The sequence below is a fragment of the Camelus bactrianus genome, chromosome 31 (assembly GCF_048773025.1).
Source record: "Camelus bactrianus isolate YW-2024 breed Bactrian camel chromosome 31, ASM4877302v1, whole genome shotgun sequence".
Classification (NCBI taxonomy): Eukaryota; Metazoa; Chordata; class Mammalia; order Artiodactyla; family Camelidae; genus Camelus; species Camelus bactrianus.
This window is the reverse complement of record NC_133569.1, coordinates 9,924,498-9,948,687: the sequence shown is the minus strand read 5'-3', so window position 1 is coordinate 9,948,687 and position 24,190 is coordinate 9,924,498.

The window sequence follows — 24,190 nt, the reverse complement described above, 5'->3', positions numbered from 1 at the left end:
AGCAATCTTCTCTTTGCCAAACGCGTCATCTACCAACAATGTTAGAAAAGTGCTTATTGTTGAATTTATTATTCCATTTCATTGTCTTCATTTTGAAAGCAGAGTTTATATTTATAACCCATTCTTTTTAAATTGACATTCAGTCAGTTTACAATGTTGTGTCAATTTCTAGTGTACCAAGTTATACCTCAGTCATACATATATACACATACATTACTTTTATTTTTTAGTATTAATTTATTTTAAATAAATCTGGATCACACATACCTTTTTATATTCTTTTCCATTATAGGCCACACAAGATACTGAATCTAGTTCCCTGCACTATACAGTAGAGAACTGTTGTTTATCTGTTCTATATAAAGGAATTAGTATCTGCAAATCTCAAACTCCAGTTTGTCCCTTCCCACCTGGTAACCATAAGTTTGTTTTCTATGTCTGTGAGTCTGTCTCTGTTTTGGAAATAAGTTCACTTCTGTCTTTTTCTTTTTTAGATTCAACAAATAAATGATATCATATGGTATTTTTCTCTCTTTCTGGCTTACTTCACTTGGAATGGATGATCTCCAGGTCCATTCATGGTGCTGTAAATGGTATTATTTTATTCTTTTTTATGGCTGACTAGTATTCCATTGTGTGTGTGTGTGTGTGTGTGTGTGTGTGTGTGTGTGTGTGTGTGTACCACAACTTCGTCATCCAGTCGTCTGTCCATGGACATTTAGGTTGTTTCCATGTCTTGACTATTGTAAATTGTGCTGCTATGAACACTGGGGCACATGTATCTTTCGAGTTAAGAGTTCTCTCTGGATACATGTCCAGGAGTGGGACTCCTGGATCACATGATAAGCCTATTTTTAGTTTTTTAAGGAATCTCCATACTGTTTTTCCATAGTGGCTGCACCAAACTACATTCCCACCAGCAGTGCAGGAGGCTTCCTGTTCTCCACACCCTCCCCAGTGTTTATCATTCATGGACTTTTAATGGTGCTCATTCTGACTAGTGGGAGGCAATATCTCTATAACCCATTCTTAAAAGAAAAAAGTTATTTATATGATCTTCAATCAATTTCTTTTTTGTGAGTCTCATCCCAGTAAAAAAGTAGTGGTTTTTTTATTTGCTCACTGAGATGAAGAGATGTGGAAAAATTATAATCATCATTCTTTAGAACTTTCAAATTGTTACTATTATAAAAACAAAGATTTAAAAAATACCTAATAAGCTAACACTGGATAAAAACTATTATGTATACCACAGGTTTTATTAACAAATTTTTAGGACTTCTGAAAAAATTAATTAATTAGAAAAAATTAATTCTAATATATTAGAAGTTGGATAAGTGGTCACAGTCCAAAAAACATTTTGTTTTTGAAGGTTGGAGTCATCCATGCAAGGGGAAGCTGGGGCAGAGACGTGAATGACACACCTATGAGGACTGAGGCAGGTAACAGAACATCAGTGCCACAGGCCACACACATCACCAGCCAGGGTGAGGGGGCCATGCTGACTGCACACACACCCCGATCTACAAACGGCAGATACTGCCCCACCACTCTGCCCCAGAAGGTGGGAACACAGCCTACCAGTGACTGGATTTTCAAGTCATCCCTAAAAATCCAGAAATCCATAAGCCTCATTGAGAAATTTCCATTTTTCAATGCTGATCACTAGTTGAAATTCAAAGACACTGCAAATCAACAAAACACATCTCTAAGGTGGTCAGTCCAGAGGCCACCTTTAGGCTAAAACATGAAAACTGCTTTCAAAGAGATATGAGGGTCAATGAATAAAAAGCTCAGTCTTTGAGATCAAACCGGTTTGGGTCTGAATGTGTAGTTCACCACTTAGCAGGTGCATGATGATAAAAAAATTATTTCTTCAAGCCTGCTTCTTCAAGTGGAACTCTCTCATAATTGTTGAAAAGTGACACTTTGAACACAGTACCAGATACACAGCAGACATCACAGAAGTGTCCCTCACCCTGACTGCCCCAGCCTGCAAGTCTGCAGGATAATTTAAAAGATACCACATAATAAACACCCTGGAAGACTTTAAACAAGTTATAAAAAGGAGATCAGAAAACTGAGAGGTGATTTCACGCCCACTTCCCTCAAACCCTGCTACTCAGAGAGGCCCTGCACATAGGGAAGGTACTGTTAATGTAGGGGATGAAATGGACCTTCTTAAAATGAGACCGCTAACTGGATTATCAATCTCAAATTAAAAAGCTGAAGAGTCTGAGCCCCTTAAAGCTAAAGACAAAAAAATTCTTTCTCTTATTAATGTCACAGACCCTTACTTGCTGGTAGAAGTGAAACAGCTTAAGCTTGGAAACTTTTATAACTTTTGGCCAAAATTCCAGAAAATGTATTTCTATATAATGTGTGGAGCAAAGCATTAATACCAGATTTTTCAATGCAAAAAACATGCCATAATCTAAAGTTCATTTAAAGTATGGTTTCATTAAACCAAAACATTATGGGACTAAATTTACTGCTACAGTTAAAATACCTTTTGACCCCTCATACACACCAATTAATTTTTTTTTAAGGAGAAAAAGAAAAGACAATAACTTGTCAACATATTTTTTAAAAAGTAATACTCATACATAAAAGTTCATTGGGCTACATGCAATCATGACAGCTCCAATACATTTCTAATGTGGTTACAGATAACAAAGAAAAGCACTTATATATACATGAACACATGCCTATATAGACACTTACTGAACTCTAGAAAGTTCATGATGTCTTCCTACAAACACAGCACAGGCTGGGGCACGTGCTAGAAATGGAGGCACTAGGGAAGTTTAAGTTTTATGACTCTAAACACATTAATTCTCCTTTCCAGCTTCCCCCTCCTCACATTAAGTGCAAGAAAAACTAATGCAATATAGAGACTGACAAATTGGTTGGGGGAATGATTGAAAAAGGATTCAGTACCTAAAAATCCACTACGGTGTCTCCTTATGGACACAAACATATCCATCCTCTCGTATGAGAACCTGAATGTGTTCTATTGTGCACATCACCCTCATATAAACTCCTTACCAACTGGACCATAAATAGCTCTGACTTGTAGATAAAAATATTATATGTTAAATAAAATTACAAGTATCTCCATGTACCCAAAAGCTACAATCTTAACCACTAATTTTAAAATGGAAGAGTTCTTAATCTTTTTGAAAAAGTTCTGCTTAAAACAAACATCAGAAACTAAGTAGCCTTTTAACCAATGTTTAATGCAAAATGATACTTTTAAGATGACTCTAGAGTTCTGAATTTAGAAAATTTTTGTTTAACAAGGGTCTTAGCCCACGAATATAAAAAGTAAACTTAACTTTTTTCTTCAATCATCAAGGTACACCAGTTTCTATTCTTACTGTTTCACGTTTGAAAAACAAAGGCTGTCATACATACCACTACTTATCAGTAGTTTAAACTGTCTCAAGTGGCTTTTCTTATTTTACCACCTCATAGAAATCAGTGTCTAACAAAAAGTGAAAACGGACAGAGAAGTGATTTGTTAGAAGCCATATGTAGAACATACATACAAACGTTAAAGAAAAGGCCCTATAGAGGGTCTGCAGCTACAATAGTTTAAACTAAACGCCTACTAGAAGCTCCTAACTTGAAACGTTTCTCTGGGAAATGAACACCGCGAGTGTAAAGCAGAAGTCTACCTACAAAGCATCATCCAGACCAAACAGAAGACAGGACAAAGCTAAGCCTGGCTCTGCAGTCAGACGTCAAAGGGACAAAGGAAAGAAAGGCAACAATCATGACATGGAATATGCGGATACTTTCTAAATTATCAAATTAGTCTATAAGCATCCAAAGCATTCAGGAGAAAATTTCAATCCAAAGCTTTTAAACACACTTTGAGGTCTTTAAGTACACTACGGGGAAGTCAAAAAGCTAACCTAAAATAAAGCACTTTACAAATGATGCAGCTGGTCCTGGAATACACGGGAAATAAAAGGCATCTTCACAACCCGAGTAATCAAGAAATTACATGCTTTTAGCAAACTTTAACGTCAGCTGGGGGGTGCAGGGCTGCCACTGTTCTCACAATCCACTAACTGCACTAAATGTCTCCTCCACCTGCGAGTTTAAGAAAACTCTTCAAGTTGGGTCACCCAGGGACCATCCCTCTAAAAGACTCAAAATAACGCAGCCTACAGAGCAAACAACATTTAGAACCGGCGTATTTTCCTCCCCACCAACCCTTTCCCCTGGGCAGCAGAATGTTTTTACTGACCATAAACACAGCCTCTTGCTCTGTCTCGGCAAACCCCGGGCAGAGGCGGGGCGCTGTGCGGAGCAGCGGCTGCCCGGCCGGACACGCAGGACCCGGCTGTCACCGCTCCGCTGGCTGCCCTGCCGCGGAGCTGGCTCGGTTCGGACCGTCGCGCCCGTAATGATCAGCACAGCGGCTCCGGAACCGGCCACAGGGCGGGCGCTGGGGGCAGGACCTGGGGGTAGGGGTTGACAATGCCTTATTTTGCACTAACTTTTTTTTTTAAACATTCTTTATTGAGTTATAATCATTTTACAATGTTGTGTCAAATTCCAGTGTTCAGCACAATTTTTCAGTCATACATGGACATATGCACGCTCATTGTCACATTTTTTTCTCTGTGAGCTACCATAACGTTTTGTGTATATTTCCCTGTGCTATACAGTATAATCTTGTTTGTCTATGCTACAACTTTCAAAATTGTACTAGGCACTAACTTTAATCCTAAGAGTTATGCCCTTCTTGGGGTCTCGCAGATCTCCTAAGAACCTTTACTAGATTGCTGGTTACTCACTGGTGGGCATTTGAAAACAATGATACAATATAAAACTTGAAAGCAATAATGAAAATCAACCATATTATTTGATATATAAAATATTGAACTAGGAAAATATATATATTAAGAAAAAGGGCAATAACATGATGGTGTGTATAGCACTTTATGAACTACTAGGGCTGAACACATTTTTTAAAAATTTATTCTACATTTCATTGAATAACAATCTTGTGGCATGAGTTTGCTCTTTGTGTATGACAGATGTCTAATTTTTAACAATACTGCTGTAAACAAAGATTGATGAAATTGGGTCTATGCCATGCAAAGGTCCACAATCTACTGCTCAAGAGACAAATTATAAAAATTAATTATGTCACAAGGTGATAGGTCTCAAAATAGTTATGTGATTCATAGAGGAGGCACATTTTTATTTATATTATGTAGATGGGCAGTTTGCAGTTTGATGGGAGCTGGGCTAGAGAATGAAAATTCTAAGTTGAAACAAGTGTTGCAAATGCGTGGAGACAGGAAAGAGTCTACAAGGAGGACCAGCTGCATATTGTTTACGACACCTTTTGTGGGGTGACTAGTAGAGTATATGGGGCATACATAGCAGCCAGAGAGTTAAGGGTGTTGTGCTCTCTGCTGGTTAGTCAGAAGTTTATTTTATTAGTGATGTGTAGTCATTGAGATTAAAACACAAAAAGCATAGTCATTTGTGAGTTTTAGTAAGATTATTCTGCTAACAATGTAAAAGTTTTGGGGGAAGGGAGGGGTACAACCTACAGCAGTGATTCACAATCCATATAGATTGTAATAAAAGAGTTACACAGAGAGTTAAAAAAACCTCCACATATTCTGGTTAACATCCCAAACTTAAAGAATCACATAGGACTGGAACTTGAGAAGCTATGTTTTTTAAAAGCCCACTTAATTAGTTATATATTGCTAGATAAGAAGCTATCACAAAACTTGCAGCTAAAGCAACAAACATTCATTATCTCAGAATTTCTATGGGTCAAGAATTGGAACATTGTTGAGCCAGGCCTTTAGCTTCAATGTCACTCACAATGCTGTGAGCAGGATGTTGGCCAAGACTGGGGTTTCATCTGATAACTGATCAAACACTGTAGAAAACATTTTTTCAACTTCAAGAATTAAAGTCAAGCCAAGTGTATGGATTCATCATAATACAATGTTTAAAAATGATGATAAAAATATAACTAGAAATTTATATATATATATATATATATATATAATATATATATATATATATATTATATATATATAACCTATAGGTCAAAGAAAATTTTATTCTGAAAATTATAAAATATTTTAAAATGAACAATGCTGATAATACCATACATCAAACTTTCAGGATGCAGCCAAATCACTAATTTCAATGAAATTCATGTCCCCAGAGCCACATGCTAGTAAAGAATTAAAGTTAAAAATAAGCTAAATATCAATCTCTACACGTGATACAAATACAGACAAAGTAGAATAAACCAAAATAAAAATGAAAGCATACTTAATGAAACAGAAAACCAATATACAGTAATGGGATCAAAGCATCCAAAATGCTAGTACTTTGTGAAACTGGTAAAGCTAGACTGACTAGTCAAAAGAAATGAGATCTGTGTTCCAAATTGCTAAGAATCCAAAATGCCTCAAGAAAATATTGTCACAATCTGAAAAACAAGGACCAAATAATGTATAAAATCATGCTTTTAAAAATCCACCACGGGTTATGTCACAAGGTAGGAATATAAACTGAATTCCAAAGGGTCCAAATCACCTTTGAGAAGCAATATAAACTTGTTGACAATTAGTAAATTATTAGAATTTTTAGAATAAATTAAATAAAATGTTAATGAATTTCTTGAAGACTGAGTGATGGCTAGAATCTTGAGAAACCTTGACATAAGAGGAATCCACACATACTCATAGAAAATGTCCCACTGGCCCCCATCAAGTGCTCATAAGTCAAACTGATGTCAGGAAGGAGAGATGTGACATCCTTGGCTGGACAGGCTGACCAGACTTCCCAAGGTTTGAGGGGCAGCAGGAAGACCTGGAGAACGTAGGACCCCATAGGCACTCAACAAAGCTTTGCATTAAGTAACAAAAGCAGCAGTCTACCATTGAAATAGGTCAAGGGCACAGAGAGAGACTGTCTGTAAGACAGGTCAGCAGGTCTGCTAACAGTTGAGGGTGGAACAGGAATACTCAGGAAATCCTCAGACCTGCCACTCAGAGCAATGCCATGGCAGAATTCCAATGGAGGAATGGGAAGCTTTTTGTCTGCTTGATGTAGCTGCAGCAACAGAGCCCAGCCAGGTGGGGTACAGCTGCATTGGATCAGTGCCCCCCACATTCTAACTGAAAATTTTCAAACATAAATTATTATCTCAGTATCTACTTTTTTACAATGCCAAGCATACAATAAAAATGGAGTCAAGCAGAAAAACAGAAACAGAACATGTTAAAACTATGAATCATAATGAGATAAGATGAGGAACAGAACCAAAATCAGAGATAGACCAAATGTTGGAACAATCAGACAGGGCAGGGATTTAAAATCGCTATTATTACTATGTTGAAGGATCTAGTGGGAAGGTGAAGAACACACATGAACATATAAGAAATGAAATGGCAACTACTTTTAGAGCTAAATGAAAATCCTATAAAAGTAAAGCACAGTATCAGTGGTTAAGAATTATTTTAATGGAATGAACTAAAAAAGACGTGGGCAAATTGGTGGAAAGAATCAGAGAACCTGAGATAGAGCAATACCAGTTAACCACATGGAAATCAAAGACAAACAGAAAAAAATGACAACTGAGCATTCAATAGCTGAGAACATCCCACAGGACAGTGTCTAAAGGTTTATTGTAGGTAAGTGGAAAAATCAAAATAGAAGAAGTAAAGAAGAAAGGGGAAAACATATTTGAAGGGAAAATGGCCAGGAATTTTCTAAAAGTAATGAAAGGCAAACAAATGTCAGATCAAAAGCTCACTGAACCCCAAGCAGAACAAAGAGAAGAGAAATATGGCCATGTACCTCACAGACAAGCAATAAAAACCAAGTATAAAGAGAAAAACTTGTAGGCAATTAGTGAAAAAATGAAACACTACATATAGAGCAACAAAAATTAGGATTGGAAGCAAACATTGCTAGAAATTATAAAAACTAGGAGAAAGTACAATAACATCTCTGCAGAGCTGAAGGAAAAATGTCAACCAGAATTATCTACATAGTAATTTTTTAAAGTGAATGCAAACTAAAGACTTTCGAAGTATAGCTTTTGAACCCTTCTATCCTTTTGGTGGGAATGTAAATTGGCGTAGCCACTATGAAAAACAGTATAGGGGTTTCTCACAAAACTAAAACTACAGCTATCATACGATCCAGCAATTTGATTCCTGTGTTTGTATCTGAAAAATCAAAAACTCCAATTTGAAAAGACACGTGCACCCCAATGTTTATAGCAACACTATTTATAATAGCCAAGACATGGAAGCAACACAACTCCGTATCAACACCTGAATTGATAGAGAAGACGTGGTGTATGTACATGTAAATATATACATAAAGTAATATTACTTAGTCCTATAAAAGAATGAAACTCTGCCATTTGCAGCAATGTGGGTGGGCCTAGAGAATAGTATGCTTAGAGAAATAAGTCAGACCGAGAAAGACAAGTACTGTGTGATATCATTTATCTGTGGGATGTGAAAAATAATACAAATGAGTGTATATGCAAAACAGAAACAGACTCACAGATGTAGAAAACAAACTAGTGGTTACCAGTGGGGAGAGGGAAGGGTGGGAGGCAAATTAGGGGTACACCATTAAAAGACACGCACTACAATGTATAAAACAGACATCTAACAAGGTGACATTGCACAGCAGAGGAAAGTATAGCCATTTATTTATTATAGCTTTGAATAGAGTACAGTCTGTAAAAATGATGAATTACTATGCTGTACTATGCTGTACAGCATAGTAATTTTTTTAAAAAAGGAAAAACATGGAGGCAGGGGCTGGGAGGGGGTCAGGTGTTGCCAAAACTTTAAGGACTAGCCATTTACAAGAATATTAAATGCGTTTTAAAAAGTCAAAAAAAAAAAAAGCTGACAGAATTTATTGCCATCAGGCTTTCACTTTAAGAACTGCTGAAGGCGGGCGGGGCGTCGAGCTTCGGGAGCAGGTGGCCGTCTCCACAGCCAGCCCCCGGCCCGGCCGCCTGCTCTCCCGCCCTGACCCGCGCTGCGCCTCCGTCTGCAGCCGACGGCCGGGCGGCTGTGTGGGAGGCGCCGCAGCGCCGCCTGTCGGCCGCCGGGCTCCGCCGCGGAGCGCAGCGGGGAGCAGGGAGCAGGCAGGGTCCCGGCGGCCGGCGGGGCGGCGGCCGTGCCCGCTCGTCGGCCGCGCGCGCTCGGGGGCCGGGCTGGGCGGGGGCGGCGGGCGGTGCGGGGTCCCGCGGGAGCCAGGAGAGGAGCCCCGGTGGAGGCCGCGTCCCCCTGGGTGCCCGATGGCTCGCGTGGGGTCCTGGATGCAGCAGATCCCATCCCCCGACTCGCCTTGAAGCGGGCGGAGGAGGACCGGACCCCTCCTACCTGAGTGAGTCTTGTCTTTCTCTATTTGAGTGAAAAACTGCGGTGCAAAATAAAAGCGCAGAACAAGGTGGAAGCTGATTGAAGAAAAAGTCCCATCTTAGATTAGCTGTTCAACTGCTGCCTCATACTGGATACAATTTTGGTTTCCTATGAGTACAGATATTAACACTGAGGTTTTAGGAATTTGACCATTAAAAGTTTGTGAAGTTTAAAAGGCTAAGTTTTGTTACTTGAAAGTCTGAGTACCTATGATCTTTCATTTTCCTAATCATTGTTGAAACGAGATTGTAGAATAGTGTCTTATATTTCGTGCAATCCTCGCATAATAAAACGAAGTTTCAATTCTGTAGGCGCTAAAATGAAAGGCTTCAGGGTATATTGTGTTTGATACTTTCAAGGTAATACCATTTACATTCATTTTAATGAAAAATTGTGTCTTTTAATTCCTTTTTTATTATGTACAGATGTCAGGGTAAGAGCTTTAATGCTTTTAGTGTTGGGGAAGTATGTTGGTATATTTGAGGTCAGAACTAACTAGTAAAGCATGGATTATTTAAAGAGTGACATTTTAGTATTAATATTTTAATTACTGTCCTTGCTATTTGAAATCGAATGTGCTTGTGAAGGGGGCCATATCTTTTAGAGTTGTGCTTAGTACCTACCTATAGGCTCTTGAAACTGTAGTAATGAAGTGGTGTGTTTTAATTTGATAGTTTTCATTTTGTGGATTTCATTTTTTATTTAAATATGCTTTTTTCCCTCTAATATGGTACATAAGAGAGAGTATGGATATATTTTGAGATTAGATTATGTTAATGGCAGATACTTTAACCACATTTAGTCAGTTTTGGAAGTTGAATATAAACTATAAAAAGTTACTGATTATTAATATATTTATTGTACATTGGAAGCCTGCGTTTTCTAGTTTATATTTCAGCTAATTGTTACATTTACACTGATTTTAGATTTATGAAATTTTATACCTTAGCACAGTTAAAAATAATATATTTTAGGCAGTTATTGATGTTTTCTTAAACCACTGAAATTTGTTTTGAAACTTGCTAAAAATTGCGCTGGTCAATTTCATATCCCATGTGTTCCCTTTCTGTACTTTACATCATTGACAGTATTCTCCAACGGGGGAAGGAGGAGTGCAGAAGCAGTTTTGGACTATGTTTTAAAACTATTTTAAAATTACACTTTCTATTAGCTATACTTTTGTATTGTTTGCTTTTTGGTGGCATGGGAGGGAAAGAGTACCTGTGTAGTTGTGAAATTTAAAATTAGGTGAGCTAGATAGACATACTGTACATATTTTGTTTTTTAATCGAACGTAAACATCTATCTTACTGTCAACAATGAACTAATTAACTGGTGTATGTTAAAAATAAAATTTTGAACTCCCAGTATGTCCCTTCCCACCCCCCTCCCCCTTGGCAACCACAAGTTTGTATTCTATGTCTATGAGTCTGTTTCTGTTCTGTATGTATGTTCATTTTTTTTTAAGAACTGACTTTGAACCTCAGTAAGCTTGTGAGAGCATCATTTTGGTGAGCAAACAGTGAAATTCAGACAATGATAAAGTTGTTTCACACTGACAGTAAAAAGAAATAAGAGAATCAAGAAAATTGTCCATAAAAAGAAAATCAATCTATTTCCTGTATCATGTCAGTCCAGGTTACAGCAGTAAAGGCACATTTTGCAATACCGAAGCCTTGTGACTTTTATGTGATTGACACAAAATACATATTCATAACAATCTTACAGCCCTAACCAGCTGATTTAACATATCATGTGCCAGAAGTGTTTGATGATGCTTTCTTAAGGCTTTTCATTTTTATAAACTGAAGCAACCTTGATTGATAGTATGAAGAGGATATAAAAGCTGTAGATGTTGATTTATTTCAACAGCTATACTTAGGCAAGATAATGATTTCTTTTAGATATTCTGCTTTCTTTGCTGTATTAGGTGTCAAACTTAGTTCTTTCAAAGAAATTGTATCCCCATATCAGGGCTTATATCTGTCATTTCTACATCTGTACTCCATGAAGATTCTATTTATGTTCATTTTAAATATTTATAATAGGGTTTAGAAACAGTGTTAAATATATAGAAATGTTTTTTTCTTTACATAACGAACACACTAAGAACAAGGATAGCACATCTCTGTCTCTCTCTCTTTAAATTTGTGTGTGTGTGTATGTGAGAGAGAGAGAGAAAGAGAAAATTTTGCCATATAAATAAAATTTACCAATGTTCAAATGAGTTCAAAAGCATTATCTCATTTATTTCTTGTGAATTTTCAACAGCCTTGATAGTGTAAGCCCTTTCAGATAAGAAAACAACAATTATGACATTTTTAAAAAAGTGCATACACCTCAGGTCTCACAAGGCCAAGATATAAACCTATATACTCTGGTAACAAATTGTTTTATTTATTTTTTGTTGCTTATTTATTCTGCAATTGAAGCATTATTGGTTCAAGTGTTAATTAACTGACACAAAGATATATTATCACTAAAAATTTAAAGCATAACATTTTACAAATCTGAAATTTTACTGTTTTTGTCACACTCCCTCTTGCATTGCCATTTCACTTTCATTCATTCTTGAGTTACTACAAAAGAATCATGGGCATTTTATTTATTTGTAAGATACCTTATCCTACTTAGTTTAAAGAAATTTAGTGATTTTTAAAAAAAGCACTGATGAATTCACACAGAAAAATATTAGAAAACATCCAATGATAGGCTGCCTATGAGTGACTCCACTTAGATTTAGGATGCACACAGACTGAGTGCAGGAATGGAAATAAATGTTTCAAGCAAATGTTAATGTAAAGAAAGCAAGGGTAGCTACACTTATATCAAACAAAACAGACTTTAAGCAAAAGATAGTTAAGAGACAAAGAAGCATTACATGATAATGAAAGAATCAGTCCATCAAGAAGATATTTGTAAAATTGGGTATAGAAAAAATGTATCTCAGCATAATAAGGGCCATATATGATGACTATACAGTGGTGGAAGGTTGAAAGCTTTTCTCTAAAATCAGAAGCAGGGCAAGGGTGCCCACTCTCAGAACCCTTATTCAGTGTACTACTGGAAGTTCTAGCCAGAGCAATTAGGCACACACGCAAAAAATTAGAGCCATCCAAATTGGAAAAAAGGTAAAACTGTTTGTAGATGACATGATCTTTTCTGTGGAAAATCCTAAAAATGTCACCATAAAAAACCTTAGAAATAATAATCCAACTCAATTAAGTTGCAGGACATAAACTCAACTGACAACAAAATAGCAGAAAAAGAAATTAAAGAAACAATCTCATTTACCATCACACAGAAAAGAATAAAATACCTAGGAATAAACCTACTGAAGCAGGCGAAAGACCTGTACTTGGAAAGCTGTAAGGCATTGACAGAGAAATTGAAGACAACACAATCAGACAGGGAGATATTCCAAGTTCTGGGATTGGAAGAGTCAATACTGTTAAAATGACCCTGCTACCCAAGGAAACCTACAGATTCAATGCAATCCTTCCTGCTTTGAAGTATATAAATCATGTTAAAAGTACTCCATGTCAGTATTATAAATGAGTATGAATAAAGTACAATATTGCCCAAGGCAATTTATTCCCTCTGAAGATCATTTGTTTCTAAATCTCTTAAATATAGTGTCTGTTACTAAACTCTTATCATTGTTTTAAATTAAATGAAGAAAATTAGAAAAGGCATGGAAAATCTTCAGAGTGAAGTCATTCTTCTATTTTCAAAAGTGAATCATTCAATCAATTTCAAACAGTCTCAAAAAACTATGAAATAAGTTTGACTGTCTTTCCTTCTAAATCAGCTTTCAGCTGGCAGCTTAAAAGTGCCTTTGCCATGATACTAAAGCCCAGTGATTGTCTCATATATTTTATTTCCTGAATGCCAAATATCATTCAATTTCAGAAATATATTTGACAGTCTTAAGGAGGAGAAATGATTACTTTTACCATTTACAGTAACCTTGAAACTCTTTCCTTTTTTTCCTTATTAAAAGTTCCAGTGTAAACTTCTTATGACAGTGGTATAACATTAAATAAAACAATTAATTAATTGATTAATTAAACAACTTCAGTTTTACTTTTCAAGGTAACATACTCTACACTTTTTTTTTTTTTTTTGCTATGGTTAAATTCCACCTTTTCTGAAGAAGGAACAATACCTCAACTCCTTTAGCAATATATCATTTGTTTCCACAGGCTTTTCAATTTTCTCACTGGCACTGTTTTTCACAGCACAACCAGACATTTCTGGTAAGGTTGCCATCCCAGGAAACGTACATCATTAGCAAGCTAAGAGGGACTCAAATATCCATTTTATACCCCTTTTGATTTTTAAGTAGTTAAAAACTTAATGTTTAATCATTCATCTGTTTTAATACAAATCAAGTATTATCTTTTAGCATTTTGTTATATTATTTAAAGTCATCTGTGGTTGCATTTTGCTATTATCTAAATATTTAAATGTAGTATTTGTTAAATATATTTTCTATCTGCAAAGTGTATATCCAACTGAATAGTTTCCCTAAAAAAACAGCAATATTTTTGTATAATCAATCTTTTCCACACTGGTTCAGCCTTTACATCCAGAAACTTAAATGTTCCACCTGTTTCCCCAAATCAACTATTGAATATTTTTTCTTAAACATACTTCATAAGTCTAGTTTTTAAATAATTTCTTATAATATCCTATGAACACTGGTTTTCCCTATATAAACTGCTGAAACTGTTGAGTATTCTTTCTAATAAATAACCATTGGAGTAGAATATGATTTTCCTCAGAATTTGGCTCAAAATATAATAATCAACTAAATGTTTTTTACTTATTTTATTTCAAGTCAAGTTAGACATATTGAAGCAGTCTTTCCAAAGCAAATTTTCTAGCCTTAGAAATTAGGTTAAATGATATTATTTACAAATCATTTTTTTTAAAGTTTAGAACATTGATCAGAATATTTTATTACACAAGAAATATTTAAAGAAATCAATCGATGCATTTGATTAGTCATTAAGTAGAAAACAAGTTTAGCTATGCTAGATTAATAGCACTGAACTGCAAAATAAATAAAGCTCTAAAAATAAGATAATTTGGCATGAGTTGATAATAGCCCACTTCATTGATGAACATGAATTTAATACATATTTTAACACTTGGCCCTCATAAAAGAGACCAAATTGAACCAAATTAAAAATAATAAATTTCACCAAGGCATCCTTCTCTTTGGGAGTGATTTTAGGTAACTTTATTTTTCACTCAGGATTTTCATTATATCTACCTTTTACATCAGTAGTCTTAATGAGGAAATTCAAGGACAATGAGTTGTTCTGGGTCAGTTGTGGTCATTTAAAATTTAGTTCATTCACCCAGAATGACACCACTGAGTTTCTGTCACCATTACTGAAATTACAGAAAATGTGTATTAAAAGTAAGTAATTGACTTATTAGAATGTTGTGACATAAGACAAGCACATAATTTTTTAAACTGAAATTTATGTTTCCTGATTTCTATATTCACTGATCAAATGGAATGAGTAATTTTACTTTTCTTTGTATGAAAATTTAATGAGGTGATATCACACCGTTTGGGTAAAATTATGTCATTTAACTTTGCACCTCATTTTAAGAGTTCCAGTCATCAACATATTGTAGGAAGGAATTTTTGTGAGTTGAGAAATATTGCTTGCAAAAAGACATCCTAACTTTGTGAATGACAGCTAGAAAGATTAAACAGAGTTAGCTCTCAGGTGACAAGCAGGCTGAGGAAGTTTGGTTATTGACAAAGAATTAGTGAAGAAAATTCCTTTCTCTCTTCTCGTAACAGATGCAAGAATAATTAGAAACTGACCCGGACATGTTCATAGTAAACCTATTAAAATTATAATGGCAGCAGCCAGCAAAAAACTGTCACATTTATTCTTTCAATACGTACAATAATCTTATAGCAGCCACCCATCTGCCAGCAATTTTGATTCCCTTTTCTGCTCAATCCCTGATTTAGGCCAGAAGAAATTATGAAGAGCTGGGGACAGGAGGTGGGAAATATACTTAATATATTTGAAACATATACAAATATGCTCAGATAGCTACAGCTCTCTCTTCTCTCTCCCTTTGACTCTCAGTCTAAGGAAACAGTCCCTCCTGGTGACAGGGAGACAGTATCAGTGAATCTAAACTTTGAGTGTCTGTTGTTCATTAAAGCTTTTCTAATCATTTTCAGCTAGTAAATTTATTTTTGTGCTAAAAATAAACCTTTAAATTTCTGTATATTTATTTCCCATTGCTGCTGTAATAAATTACTATAACCTTAGTAGTGTAAAATATTTATTATTTTATATTTCTGGAGATGAGACATCTGAAGTCCATCCTGCTGGGATCAAGTCAAGATTTTAGGAGGGCTCTGAGGGGAGACTTGTTTTAGTGCCTTTCTGACATCTTGTGGGTACCCACATCCCTTGGCCAGTGGACTCTCTCTGCATCTTCAGAGAACATCAATCCAATCTCCGCCTGCCACCACATCACTTTCTGTGTCCCTGTCTCCTTCTGGGGCCCCCATATAAGGATTCATGTGATTAAATCAAGCCCATCTGGATAATCTAGGATACTCCCCTCCTATCAAGAACCTTGTCTTAACTGTATCTACAAAGTTTCTTTTTCATAAAAGATAACATTCATAGGTTCTTGGGATTGGGACATGCACATATTTCGGGGTGCCATTATTCAACCAACCATACACTGGATTCCCAGAAACTGCCCAGGAAAGTTATGCCTTCAGTTTATGTGGTATCTACTTCTGATGCTCCTGATCACAGATATTATGGCCTTAACTCCTGTTCATGAGCATCTGGAGAGAAAGCCACTATCTTGATCTAAAGTACAACACAAATGAGATTCATGTCAATCACCACACTTTTAAAAATAGTTTCTCCAGTGATTTCTTTTAAATTTTTAAGAGGAAATATGTAAATTGTAACAATTTCTCCAAGGGTGATTTTTTTCTATTCATTTTTCTGTGTCATTATTAATGAAGACATATTGGCACTTTTACTTTCTCTGAGGCATTTCAAGTGTTTATATTTGTTTCTTACAAATATAAGCATTTCAACCATTCACAGAAATCACACTAATTTAGAGAAATTAAGCTGTCACTTCTTATAGAGCTGTTTTAATTCACTTTGTCACTTGATATAAAAATTCTACTGAAAAAAAGCAAGAGAAATAATAAAATATATGCTTATAACTTCTTCCATTCTTGCTCTTATAATGGTATGATATAAAATCAAGTCAAATTTTAAGTGTGAGAGAAGTTTTTGAATATATTCATGACTTACATCCCTCTTAAATTTCTCCCTATGACAAGACTAGGACTAACTGATTAATAATTAACCAGTAGGAAAAGTGTGGACTCACAAAGTACTACTCATCACAGAACAATCAGTTTACACCTGCATGGACAAGTGACAGTGACATAAGCACCACTTCCTGAGTGTTTTTATTTTTGTCTTGGAACAACTGTTAAGACACCTATACATTTCCTGTACAAAAGCTATTGAGAAACAATAGAAGCTGTGAGGTAACTTCAATTTCCCTTCATCTTTCTAAGCTGGGACTCTGTGTTGCTTTATTACTGCCTGCCGCCTAGCTACAAACTATACTTTTCTCCAGCTCAGAGAAATTGTCTATAATTTGATTAATTATTGCTTCTCCTTCATGTGTTCTTTTTACTCTTTCTAGAGCCACTATCATTCACTTGTTAGACCAGCTCGATCTATTCTTCCAGATACTCAGCTTTATTCATCATGTCATTGCCTAATTTATCCACTAAATTCTTCAACAAATAACTCTTGAGCTCCTACTGTAGGTAGTTATTCTTCCAGGTAGGTGCATATTTTGATGAACAAATTCCTTTCCCTCATGTGCTTTATCTCTTAGTGGGAGATGACAGAAAATAAAAATCAGGTATATTTAAAGAGAAACATAAAGCAAATGAAAGTGGACAGGATGCTCTGGTAGTTGCTTTCCCCCTAAGGTTTGCCAAGGACAACTTCATGGGCAAATTACCACCAGTCTAGCAGAAATTTAGAGTAAGAGTCACATATACAGCATAGAGGTCAAAGCAGATCCCCGTCTCTTTATTTTTAACTTCACTTTAAAATAGTTCTTCCACTGAAACATTCTAGATTGCTGTAACTTGAGTCACTATTTCCTTTTGAATTTTTAAAATTAGCTGTTTAATTGAAAAGAATAGTTTGTAGCTGCAGTCTTGCTGTGTATACAAAATGTCTTTGTTCTCCTTTTGAACCTCTTTCCATATTTTAACTATAGTTATCTAAGTTGTTCTCTCTTTTCTCCAGAGACTCTAATCCCTTCAAATTGTATCCATTTTATTCTAAAGCATTTTTATCCCTTCCATCCTTAAATTCAAAACTGAGTTGATTCTTTTTGGTAAAGGAGATGGAGAATACCTAAGTAGACTGATTCTGACCCACCTTCACTAGTGAAAGTGTGCTGATAAAGTAGCCACTGTCTTCTGTCTATTGTCCCAGTGTTCCTTATACTAACTTACAAATGCTTACCTAGCTGACAAAGTCAGAAAAGTCTGCAGAATTGCTTTGTTGAGAGAGGCTAAGACCTAACTCATTTTAGTCACACAAGGTTTCCACCGACCATTTTGGTCAAAGAAGGCAGTTGCTTTAAATATGAGGAGAGAAGTGAGAAACCCATTTCAGATCATTATTTTCCTAGACTATCCAATGGATAGTTATATTTTATACAAACTATTATTTTATAATCAACATGAAAATGTTGCAGAAACCTGAATCCTGTTGAGAGACAAGTGACACTCGGATGGTTGGAGTACTCGGGTTTATTTCACCTGCAGGCCCAAAGGAGTTAACACTCCAAGCTCTGGACCCCGTTTGTAGGTTTACACAGGCTTTTATAGGGTTTTAGGTTTTGATTAAGTTTGCACCATATGCAAATTAAGTGTTAGAAATGGACCAATCAGGAGCGAACTTTTGAGAACCAATGGAATTTTAGGGGTAAGTTTCATTTTCCTAGAAGCAAGCAGATGTACAGAAGCACAAAAGCGGGAAGGCAATGGCCCTGCCTTGGAGGTCTTGCTGGTCCCTTTGTGGGTTTTTACCCTTCAAAAGTATTAGGAAACAGAAAATATTTTCAGGAGACTGGAGGGTAAGTGGGATATAAATGATTATGATGAATAGGTTAAAGGTATCATTTTCAGTGGTAAAAAGGGAGATAATATATGGAAAAGCAGAGAGGAATTGCAAAGATACACATAAAGAAAGAAAAGAAAGATAATGGAAATAAAATATCTCAGTGGAAAAGCTAGGAGAAAAGAAAGAAAACAACTTTATCCTCTCCCCCTGTGTTTGTTTCTCAAGATGATTTCCTATAACTGCCTTAAAAACATCTCCATTATTGGGCTGCATTTTGTCAGTTAGGCCAATACTTATTGGACAATTGGCTTTACTCTCTTTCTTGGACAGAGTTCCCCAAACTTTGTTCAATTACCAATGGAATACCTGCTACTCATTTTAAAGAGAAGTGTCAGGCTATGAGGGGACACAGCATCCAGCAGAGCAGAATAATGTCAGCAATCCCAGAGCAAAATGGCATCACTGGCATTGTAGTAAATCCTTCAGTAATACAGAGATGCTGGCATTAACTGCAGCTGTTTATTTTTTAAGTGTAGAGAACTCATAAAATAAAATAAAAAATCAGTGAATGTAAATATTTAATATATTTCAAATACAAGTTGTTAGAATAGACATTTTTTCAATATATCTAGGAAATCATAAATTTTATAAAATAAAACAGTGTATAATGCCATTGTAAGTGAATGGTAGAAAATTATTGAAGCAATGCATTAAATAATGAAGTAACAATAAAACATAGAACTAAACAAAGGAACTTGAAAATTAAATATTATTTTTTTAACCAGCTAGCTTAAAAGACAGTATGCATCAAGAACAGTGTCCCTTATAGATACTTAGTATATACTTGCTTAAAAGTTTCCAGCTGCTGAAATAGCTCTTTGAAACCCAATACTATTCCTGGAAATTGAAAGTAGATAGTTGTAAATTAACTCAAAATTGTTTTCTCTGATTCTGTAATGTTGAAATACTCTTATCACTTGTTTGAGGACTTGGAGGAGGTTCTTGGTATATTTTGGGGCAGGGGGGCTGAACCATTCTATTATAAGTAAGCTGTAATTTCTGTCTCAAATAGAGCATTGTGTTTACTTTTGTCATATTTGGATTCATCATGTATAAATGAAGATTCTAATGCAGAGTTACTTGTATCAATTTCAACACTGTCATGTTCCATTTCTTAGAAAAAGCCTTTGAAGTAAGTAAAACCATTCTTAAAATAGAAGATTTGTAATATTGCTGGATGCTCAGTCTGAGACTCTTATGGGCACAGACAAGTGTATAACAATAGATCACTCATTTCATCAGTTTATCTTTTTGGCATAAACTGGACAACTGAGTCACTATCCAGATCTCAAGACATGATGCATCATATTTCATAGGTTCTTCAAACCTTAAAATTAAGTTATCAGACCAAGTCTCTGGATTTTGGCCATTCAAATGAGCATGATACACTTCAATCCTAGGAGACAGAAAGTCAGTATTAGAAATAATAAAACAGCCATTTCTCTGGCTTACTGTGTGCTTAGACTGTGGCACAGAAAATCATAAATGCATAAAATATAATGATAGACTGTGATAAGGGCTATAAAATTTAAAAAATCAGTACAGGTTAAAGCAGAGAGAGTAGTGGAGAAGAGCTGTTTTAGGAATGTTTATTAAACTTAACAAGAAAGACGTCTTTGAGGAGATGGTATTTGAGTAAAATCCTAAATGAAATGAACATTGAGCACCATAATTTCTGATTAAAATGTGTCATAGATAGAAAATCAACAAATACAGGGATTTGAAGCAGATGCTTAAGGTATTCAAGAAACTTCTTGTGGATCAAAGTGGCAGAAACCGAGTACTCAGAGGCACTGTAGTAGAAGGTAATGGTGGAGGGAAAGGCAGAGACAAAATACAGCCAGCATGATATGCATTTAAAGTAATTTAGATTTTATTTAAATGTTATGGGAACCCACTGAGGGAGAGTGGCAAGGGAGTAACATGATTTTAAAACAAAAACATTCTCTTGTGTACAAAAGAGATGATAAGGAAAAAAAAACATTTCAATTCTCCTTTATCTGTAGCTCTCACCATTCAAATGATGACAATTCTGCCTTTTAATTGCTCAGCTAAAAACTATAGAGTTTTATACTCTTTTAAACTCAAACCAGTATAAGGGAATATCCTATCAAGTCCATCAAAAAGTCTATCCATAATCTAGCCACTTCTTACACGTCCCCTCTCCCATCCTGCTTCTAATCGCTATCCTCTCCTGCCCAGATCAATGCATTAGCTCTTAACTGAGCTCTTCCCACTTATCTGTCCTTCTCTACAGTTGTTCTCCAATATGGCAGCAAAAGCACCACTTTAAAGTATAAGCAAAATAAGTCACCCGTTTGCCAGCAGCCCTACTGTGCTTCCTATTCACCGTAGGGTAAAATCAAGGACCTTAAAGTGGCATTCGCGGTCAACATCTGCCCGCCGCTCCAGTTTCCTGCCCGTCCGCACTGCTTCCCCTTGTCTTCCCCTGACCTGCCACACCAGCCTCACGAGTAGGATCTGAATAGACAGGGACTTGGCATTGGGTGCTCCCTCTGCTGTGAGCGCTCGAGATAGCGGCGTGTCCCTTCGCCTCACTCAAACCACCGCCCAGAAACTCGCTTTCTCAATGAGACATTCACTCACCATCCTACATACACTTGAATGGGGAGTCAAAGCAGGGAGGGAATGTGGGAGGCTAACGAGATTTCCAGATGAGAAATTTTGGTAGTTTTAACAAGAGGGTCATTTTTGTATAAATAAGTGAATAAATGTAAATAGTAAATAGTAAATAGAAAAAGTAAATAAATGAATAAAAGTGCTCATACACATGATATATATTTATGGGGAACTTAAAAGATTTACTGATATACCAGAAGCAGGCTGAAAGACAAATGAAAGAAATGATGGATCAAATAAAGAACACTGGCAGAAAAGCAAGTTTAATCCTGGGATTAAAAGTCAACCACAGGGGAGGGTATTATTCAAGTGGAAGACTGAACGCTTAACATACACAAGGTCCTGGGTTCAATCCTGAGTACCTCCTCTAAAAATAAAAAATAAATAAATAAATCTAATTACCTCCCCTACCAAAAAAAAAAAAAAAAAAAAGCAAAAATCAACCTTTTCTTCATAATATATGAAGTCTGAGATGCCACATCAGGTTTGTATGGAAATGGACACCAGTTTACCTGTTTGGAAGCAGAATTAAACTGGTTTGGTGTTTTCAGGTCAACAGAACATGAAACAAGGGAGATACAGAATTTGAAACTGAATATACAGGTATGCTGAGGGTGATGAGCAGAGAAGAGGAATTTCAACCAGGTAACTAGAGGTACCTGTTGGTGGTAGGAAAACATGACATAATTTCAATATTAGGGTATGTGATTGAGTGAGCTTGAAGTACATGAAGTGATGATCAGAGAGTGGAAACATTTAAATCAAGGTGTTACAGGGCATGTAATTACAGGTCATGATGGATTAAAAGACATGACCAGGGGAAATGGACCAAGACCAGGAGGAGGAGGGGAAAATATCATAAAATAATTGTCAAAGGATTTAAGCAAACAAGATGGGTGGATTTGCAAGATAGGTACTGATATCATGAAGAATGCTGACAACAGTGTTAGAGAAAGGGACACAAGCCTGGGGATGGGCAGGAAGTAAGAGGAGAGGAGATGCTTGAAAGGAGCCTTGGGAGAAAGAAAGAGTATGAGGGCGAATGGTCCACGGTATAGCCATTGATGAACATGGACAGGCTTTTGAGGGGGAAGAGGAGAAATGGTGTAGATAAAGCAACAAATGAATAGAGCCACCCAGGAGGACTACAGGTCCTCAGGTTTCAGTCAGAAAAAGAAAGGAAAAAATGCAAAAAGAATGTGGCATTGGAAAATTTGCTGCTGACAAAATGAGGTCCTGAGGGAACAGTGGTTAGGATATTGGATATTGTAGTGTTGGAGGCTGTGCAGAGCAGACTGGCACTAAGGTTCATTTGATCAGGTGTCCCCTGGAAGATGTAGAGGTTGCATGGTGCTAATTCAAGCCTTACATACATAGCTCTGTACTAACTTCTGTCGAGGTGTTTTATTATTTATTATTTACAGAGAAATGAGTAGGTCCAGGACTAATGGAAGAAAGAATTATACATGTATGTTCAAAATGAACCACTAGGGGGCCAGGTGTCAGGGTGACCTCTATACCAGTCCCCGGGAAATATAAAATTATATTCATGGTGGCAGAAGCTACTCGTGATGGTAAAATGTCACTGGTGTCCCAGATACTTTCAATTGTAACAGAGTTTCAAACCATAATCTGAAATATTAATATTGTTCTTAAACTTTAACAAACTTTTTTTCTCAGTTAAATTGCAGAATGATTTATTTGAAAGGGAAAGTTGGACTTACACATACAGCTACTGATTTCAAGGAAAGAAAAATGTAACCACTAAGCTTTTGAGATAATTAACCCCAAGAGATTGAGTTTTCCTGTTGGTTAAGAACTAGTGAGCAACCAAGTGGAAACATTCCATTATTAGCAAGCTCCTCATCCAAAAGAATGATTGTTTTTTTCCCCCAAAATTAATGTAAAAATGTAACTTTATTATGTGTTGAAAGGAAATATGTCTACCTATACATTTCTGTGGTCCAACATTCTATTTCAAAGTCACGATGCATGCTTGATTAGGTTGATTTGTGACAGAAACTGAAAATGCTAACTCTCTCCAGGGCTGACATGGTGAGACATCACTCAGACTAATGAAATGCTGAAACTGACTTGAGGAAAAAATATATGTTAATACATTGAATTGACACATAAGTTGGGCAAGCTATAATTGCGACTCTGTGAGTAGGAAACAGGAAAAAAAAACCCAACAAAACAAAACAAAACAATAAATGAAGAGAATAAAATAGAACATCATTATTCCAGGAAATATCTTTGAATTTGAGGGGTGAAAATAAAATGTTCAGAAAGCAAAAATCTGTATATAGAACAAAAATTCTGCTTTTCTTTTTTTTTTTTTTTTAAAGCATAGTGCTTATTTTTCCAATATCGAGTTTCTGGCATATTTTACAAAGGTAACTCTCAGTAAATATTTGTTTAAATGATTGAGTTTTAGGCTGGAAGGAAAAAAAACAAACTGATGTAAGAGAAAGACACTGAGTAGTTTCATTAACATCAATTTCCTGATTTATGTTTCCTCATTTCATTCCAAATATTCAGAATGTGATCATCTTTACATATAGAAAATATTAGAAGCATTACATTCAGTAAATATTAAAATAGGCAGGTGTGTGTCTCTGTGCTCTGTGTGTGTGTGTATGTGTTTGTGTGTGATGGCAGTACCAGCAGTGTCTCCAAGCCCTCATGTGGTCTAGTGGTCCAGGCCCTTCCCTCTCTGGTGTGCAGCCAAGAGCTCAGAATCTGCCTGCCAGTTCATGATGCCCCTCTGGCCACTGCCCAGCGCTCCTCAGAGGGCTGAGCCGGAGCCTCAGCACTACCTCTGGAGGAGCTTCCGGGCTGTCTGTTGAGCTCCCT